General features: G+C 41.7%; 1 long non-coding RNA gene across 2 annotated transcripts; it reads left to right on the forward strand.

Annotated features, from left to right (window-relative positions):
- The first annotated feature begins 661 nt into the window (after positions 1 to 661).
- On the forward strand, positions 662 to 6,175 carry LOC116038259. Of its 2 annotated transcripts, none has more exons than XR_004102071.2 (4): positions 662 to 767; positions 5,103 to 5,201; positions 5,774 to 5,869; positions 5,966 to 6,175. It is a non-coding gene; the product is annotated as an uncharacterized LOC116038259 (long non-coding RNA). The 2 variants fall into 2 exon arrangements; XR_004102072.2 differs by having other exon boundaries at positions 5,986 to 6,174.

A 6,175-nucleotide genomic window follows, 5' to 3' on the forward strand; every position in this document is an offset into this window, starting at 1 on the left:
AATACCACACTGTAAAAATACTCTGTTACAGTTAAAGTCCTGGATTGAAAGTAAAAAGTGTGTAAGTATCATCAGGGGAATGTAGTTAAAGTATTAAAACATAGTAGAAAGTGTAAAGGATCCAAACAGTTGTGTGTTTAATGGTCTACAAACACACACACACACACACACACACACACACACACACACACTGGTGTGTAATGGTCTGATCATCTCAGCTGGACTTGTATGCCGTTATATTGTTGGCTAGTTTACTTTAGAATCAAACATCAGATTTTATAAACTAGGCTACATGTGTTCTGTGTGCAGAAATCTTAATGTGTAAAGTAACTAGTAACTAAAGCTGTCAGATGAATGTAGTGGAGTAAAAAGTACAATATTTCTCAAATATATAAAGTTCTAAAGTACAAGTAGTTCAACATTTGGACTGAAGGACAGTACTGGAGTAAATGTACTTAGTTACACTCCAGCCCTGAGAGCAGTGAACAGCTCACAGGTGATTTCACTTCTTCTGGCTGATTCAACTCTGCTCAGGCTGAAGGTGGGCGGAGCTTAAATGGGAATTACATATACACTCATCTTTTCTTCCAATAAGAATGATGAAGCTGTCATTAGTCCCGCCCTAACAGGAGGGAGATGTCAATCAATCAGTGTAACCCCACCCCCCACTCTGCCAGATCACCTGAAACAGCTGTGTGGCTGTTGAGCCTGTAGGTTAGCAGTTCCCTCCAGAGCTGTTGGACAGCACACTGCTCAACTAAACTATGGTGAGTCTCTTTGAATCTCCAAACAGTGTTCTCTGTTTAACAAGAACACAACTTTAACTCTCAGTTAGCTTCCCATTCAGCAGGAAACATGACTTACACTGCTGAGTGACTGATCCTCCGTTTAATTCACCTCTGACTGTATTGAAAGCATGTAAGTCATTAAGGTAAATTATTAATTATGTCTAAAACACACTTTTAGATTTGTGAAAGCTTTGTCTTTGAGAACGCAATAAAGGGAGATTTCAGTTTTTTTCATATGTAGACCACATTAGACCAGGGGTCTCATTAATAAACGTGGCCTACGCACAAAACGGGGCGGAAAATGTGCGTACGCCACTTCCCACGCAAAGGTTGTGATTTATAAAAACCAAACATGACGGGAGAATGTGCGGTCCTCCACGCAAACTCTGAGCCATGCCTACGCACATTTTGGAGACAATAGGAACTGGCGACGCAGATGGTGAGGTGGTGAACTGAAGTCAGACTGCAGAAAGTAAATGGGAATAACGATTACTTGTAATATTTTCAAGTATTGATGCCTCGCGCACATTTCTTCACTCCATATTATCCACATTACCATGAAGATTAAATCCAGCAGTGTTATTAGCGCTTGTAATGAGTGATAAGTGCTCCATAAACACCTCCAACTCAAATCTTAAATAAAAATTTGTTCTTAATATTTAATTGGCGCTGTCTCACCGTCACAGAGTCCGCTACGGAGCGCAGGAGGAGGAGGTGACCCGACCCCATGGAATACAGGATAGCATCAAATACCCTAGCATTAGATAATGGCAGAACACAGTGTAGCCTAAATAACTAAATATGTCTTTAATACTGTGCATATATCATCAAATGTCAGTCTGGAAATACAGCCGTTAAGCTCTCGCGCAATCGTTACCCTTAATGTCCTCGTTATCAGTCCTAACTTTAATACTGTTCGTGACAAAACCTGCATGAAGAAAAGTGGGTTTGCCTATTTTAAAATTGTATCTCGGGGGGTGTGTGTGTACAACTAGTTGATGCTGTGATTTTGGCAAGGTGTTAACAATCACAAATTCTTGTAAATATATATACTATACTAAATCCTACCCTCTGCCCAGTCCCACGCCTTCGCCGCTAAATGTGCAACTGTACATTTATGTTATGTTATGTTCAGCAGTGCAAATGTACTGTTTGTGTGCTTACGTGCTGAGGTGTTTTTTCCTGTTCCCACACTGTTATCTTTATGAGGATAGTCTGAGAGTTGCTTTCCTTTTCCCTCTCCTCTCCTCATGTCATGCTGTATCTGTCCCTGCGAGAGTTAAGAGAGAGTTGTGATGGCGCCGCATATGGCGACTTGGTGTGTCTGTGCGTGTTGCTTTAATGTGACATGCACCTACAACACCAGGACAAATTCCTTGTGTGTGTGTAAACGTACTTGGCAATAAAGCTTTTTCTGATTCTGATACTGCGTGACCCCCGTGCGTAATGTTGCTGCCGGAACCGTTCCATCCCGGTCCAAATACAGGTCCTCGCCACTCTGGGGGAAACCGGCTGTTTCCAGAGGGAAATGTCAGACAGCTAAGTGGTTTTTTTTGTTTTTTTTATTAATTTTTTTATAAATATTATATATAATCAACTTTATCACTAAGTCTTGTTTGGATATAATATATAGTTCTGTTAAATCTTATTATATAGGTCTATCGAAGCTGTCCCTGAGTGCCGTAATGCCTGCCGTTTTGGAAGGTATTATTAATACATGTAGTTATAGATCAGGTTTCCCTACACTGTGCAAGAACAGGCCGAAATTATAATTCAATTCGCAGCAATTCCTGAACGTCTGAAGGCCGTTTCACATTGTACGCGCAAACGGCAGCGCTGCGCTATGAAACCCATTATTGTCAATGGCATGCGCGCAAAAGAACTGGTCTGGCCGCTCTTGCGCGTGCCGCGGTCAAAGTTCAACATGGTTCAACTTTGACCGCGGCACGCGCAAGAGCGGCCGCAGTGCGCTGTGACGTGAATTCAAGTTTCTGAAAAAACAACAACAAAAACATAGAATACACGTGGATCCACAAACGGAACATGGACGAGAGGTTGATTTTGGCCGTCAGCGATCTCCCAGAGCTGTATAGGCTACGACACAAGTTCGAGGTCGTACAGAGACCTCGGACGCAAAACTATGCTGTGGAAGCATATTTCACCATAATAAGCATGCCTGCTGTGTAGATTATTGTAGCCTCTTAATTGAAATCATTCAGGTTTGTTTTAGCTATGTGAAATCAACATATGTCTCCACTGAAATACAATCCTATGTTACATTTTTTCTCAGTTACTTTGCATTTGTCAAATCATAATTGCATTTGCACAACAGTGAGTGCATTTCTTAAAACAATTGGTGTAAACTGCACGGCATAGTGACTGACCTGAGAAATCGTGTATCTTTCTGGAAATCTTTTGTTTATGTCCAAAGCAAGTAACAATGAATCAAACTGACTTATGCCATTGTTTATACCAAGATAGTGAAACTGCTTTGTGTTGTTGTCCATATTTAACAGTTAACTCTGTAAGTATAGTCTAATGAACAATGCACATGAAAGGGAGCACTATTCCCTATGTGACAGTTACACATTATTGTCATCTCTGATCTGAGAAATGCACCAAAGCAACTGAGAACTGTAGCCTACTGTTGTGAGCTGCGAAAACCAAATACCAAGTTGATTATACAGCTCCATACAGGTATTTGAAGGATATATTTGTATTTTTTATTAAAAAAAATAATTTATACTCTTATTGATCCCCAATGGGGAAATTACAATTTACACTCGGTTGTATTTACACAATAATATTGTATTTGTTTATATGATGTAAAATATGTTTGGACTGATTGACACAAGTCATGTTCATTTTCATTGAAGTTCACATATAGGTATATAGGTAGGTATATTGGCCTTTACACAGAATAACTACCCATTTCCAAATGTATAAGCTCCAGTTTTGGAGGAATTAATTGCACAAATGCATTAAAGTGTTTTCCAGAGAATGAATGATGCATGTATGAATGTAGGCTCATATCTTAGCTTTATTATACCCAACTGCAATGACTGCAGACCTCTTAAGTATATAAACATGCAATGACAAATGGTGTTGAAATGCAACATTTTATTTAGAAATTAAAATAATCCACACGTCTTCATCTATTTAGAGGAGGAGTGTAAGAAAAGGTGGAAGAACCTAAGGGACAGGTACATAAAGGAGAGGAGACAAAAAAGTGGTGCAGGGGCAGACTTGAAAGTACTTTTCCATACTGTCTTGTCTGGAGCCACACGTCAGGGAGAGACAAACAGCCAGACGCTCCGTTGTAGAAATGGGCTTTCGGAATGTTGTTCGCATCCGGGAAATCGTAGGCCCGACTCTCGTCAGCAGACTGTCAAATTGCTCCCTGTTGAGCCGAAAGTACTCCTGGAACCGGTCACAGTGAAAGCGGAGCTCCTTCACCAGCCGGAATTCCCCCAACTGCTCTCTGGACCTGAGGGATCTCGTGCACCCACACCCTTCTTGCGGGTGCCTTCCTCCGTCTTCTCCTCACAACCGGGGCAAGTGCCAAGGCTTTCTTTTGTTTCAAAGACAGAAACATCGTCTCCACCAAATCACTACTGTGTATCCACAATGTCGCACGTCTGATGTAAACACAGGACGCAGACGTGACGTGCATTCAAATATTGGCGCATGTATGACGTAAATTTGCGCTGAGCCCGGCGGCAAGCACAACAAATATAGTTTGGAATAGGACAACCTAGCGGCGAGCGCAGCGCATGCCGCGTACAATGTGAAACGGCCTTCAGAAGTCTTTTGCTTTTTCTCCGCCAGTCGTCATGATTCGGTGTAACAACTGCCAGTGTCATTCATATACTGATCAGCATTCACGAGGTGCTTTGCATTGACTATTTATGGTTAAAAATGGGCGTGTACAGGGCAGGATAAGAGGCTGATCCATGTACGCACACTTGTAGGTAATCTCTGATTTCTAAAGGGAACACTGCTTACAGAAGCGAGTACACACGGTTTTATAAATCAGACTTTTTTTTTGGCGTACGCCATTTTGGGCTCTTGGGCGTATGTACACTTTTAGTAAGGATCCTACGCACAGTTTTATAAATTTGTTTATATGTCGACCACATAAGACCAGGTCCAGATTCAAATCCACTACACCTACACTAAATTAGGGATAGGGTTAGGAGTGAGCTGTTGGAATTTAATCACCATGCAAATGCATATGATGAACTGTAACATAACATTTTGTCTAGTTAGAAAAATGATACCACTAATCATCTGATACTTGTTATAATTTCACAGTCAGAATCCTGTTCTCCTGTTGGGCGGCTCTGTTCTCCATTGAGGCTGGTGTTACCAATGGAGAACTGCAAGTGACTAATGCATCAGATCACACAGAAGGTATCTAATTATCCCTCTACATATTTATACAACTGGCTGATTGAAATGAGATTTAAGATAAACGACATTTACAACTTGTCTGAACAGTTAACAGTTTAATTCATGCACTTTTCTCAGTATTTGATTATCTTTCATTTAACATCTGAATCCAAAATGCTACTACTGTTATCAACCTTTTGCAAAGGTTTTTGTGCCAAGGCCCAGTAATGTTTGGCCCTCATCCCCTGGGGCCCACTTCCGTCATTTTGCAGGGAAAGCAAAACAAATCTGATTCACGATTTTAAATAGATCCCCCCCCCTCCCCCCACTGAAACTCGATCTGCAGATGACAAAGAAATTGTTCAACAGAAACAAGACATTTGAGGACGTCATCTTGGACTTTGGGAATCTGATCCACATTTTTCACCATTTTCAAATACTGTTCAACAGAAGTTTTAACTTTATTTTGTTTTGACTCATACACGCACGATTAAGTCGAGTTAATAGAGAAATGGATTTATCGCCCAGCCCTAACCCAGATATTGTGGTGATTAGTCTGAGATTTCCCAAGGTTTGTGTGCTGTGCGTCTCAGGTCGGTACGGGATCCCTCGAGCCTCAGCAAGTCCTACTGTCCTGTAGAGAGGGAAAGTCCAGCAGTGTTCTCTGAGCCAGAAAGGAAACCTAGAAGGTGAGACTGCTGTAATTCAGAGTTACCACACGGTGGTAACTAACAATTTGATTCTCCTGTGTATATACACTAAAACTGTTGTCACTTCCTGGACAGATGATTAAAGTTTTTTCCAGCTGTGTGTATCGAGGAGGAGCCTAGTGTCTACATGGAGAACCCGGTGAAGGTTTTCCGCCACGGGAAGAAGCTGGCGCTTCACCGAGGGACAGATCCTGTCCTTCCTGGGCCCCAACGGAGGCAGCACCATGTGAGTGATGGAGCACAGCGACGGGTCCAGAGACACGTCTAGTGTGCTCTTTAGACTGT

Source organism: Sander lucioperca, chromosome 11 (genome assembly GCF_008315115.2).
Source record: "Sander lucioperca isolate FBNREF2018 chromosome 11, SLUC_FBN_1.2, whole genome shotgun sequence".
In the NCBI taxonomy this organism is placed as follows: Eukaryota; Metazoa; Chordata; class Actinopteri; order Perciformes; family Percidae; genus Sander; species Sander lucioperca.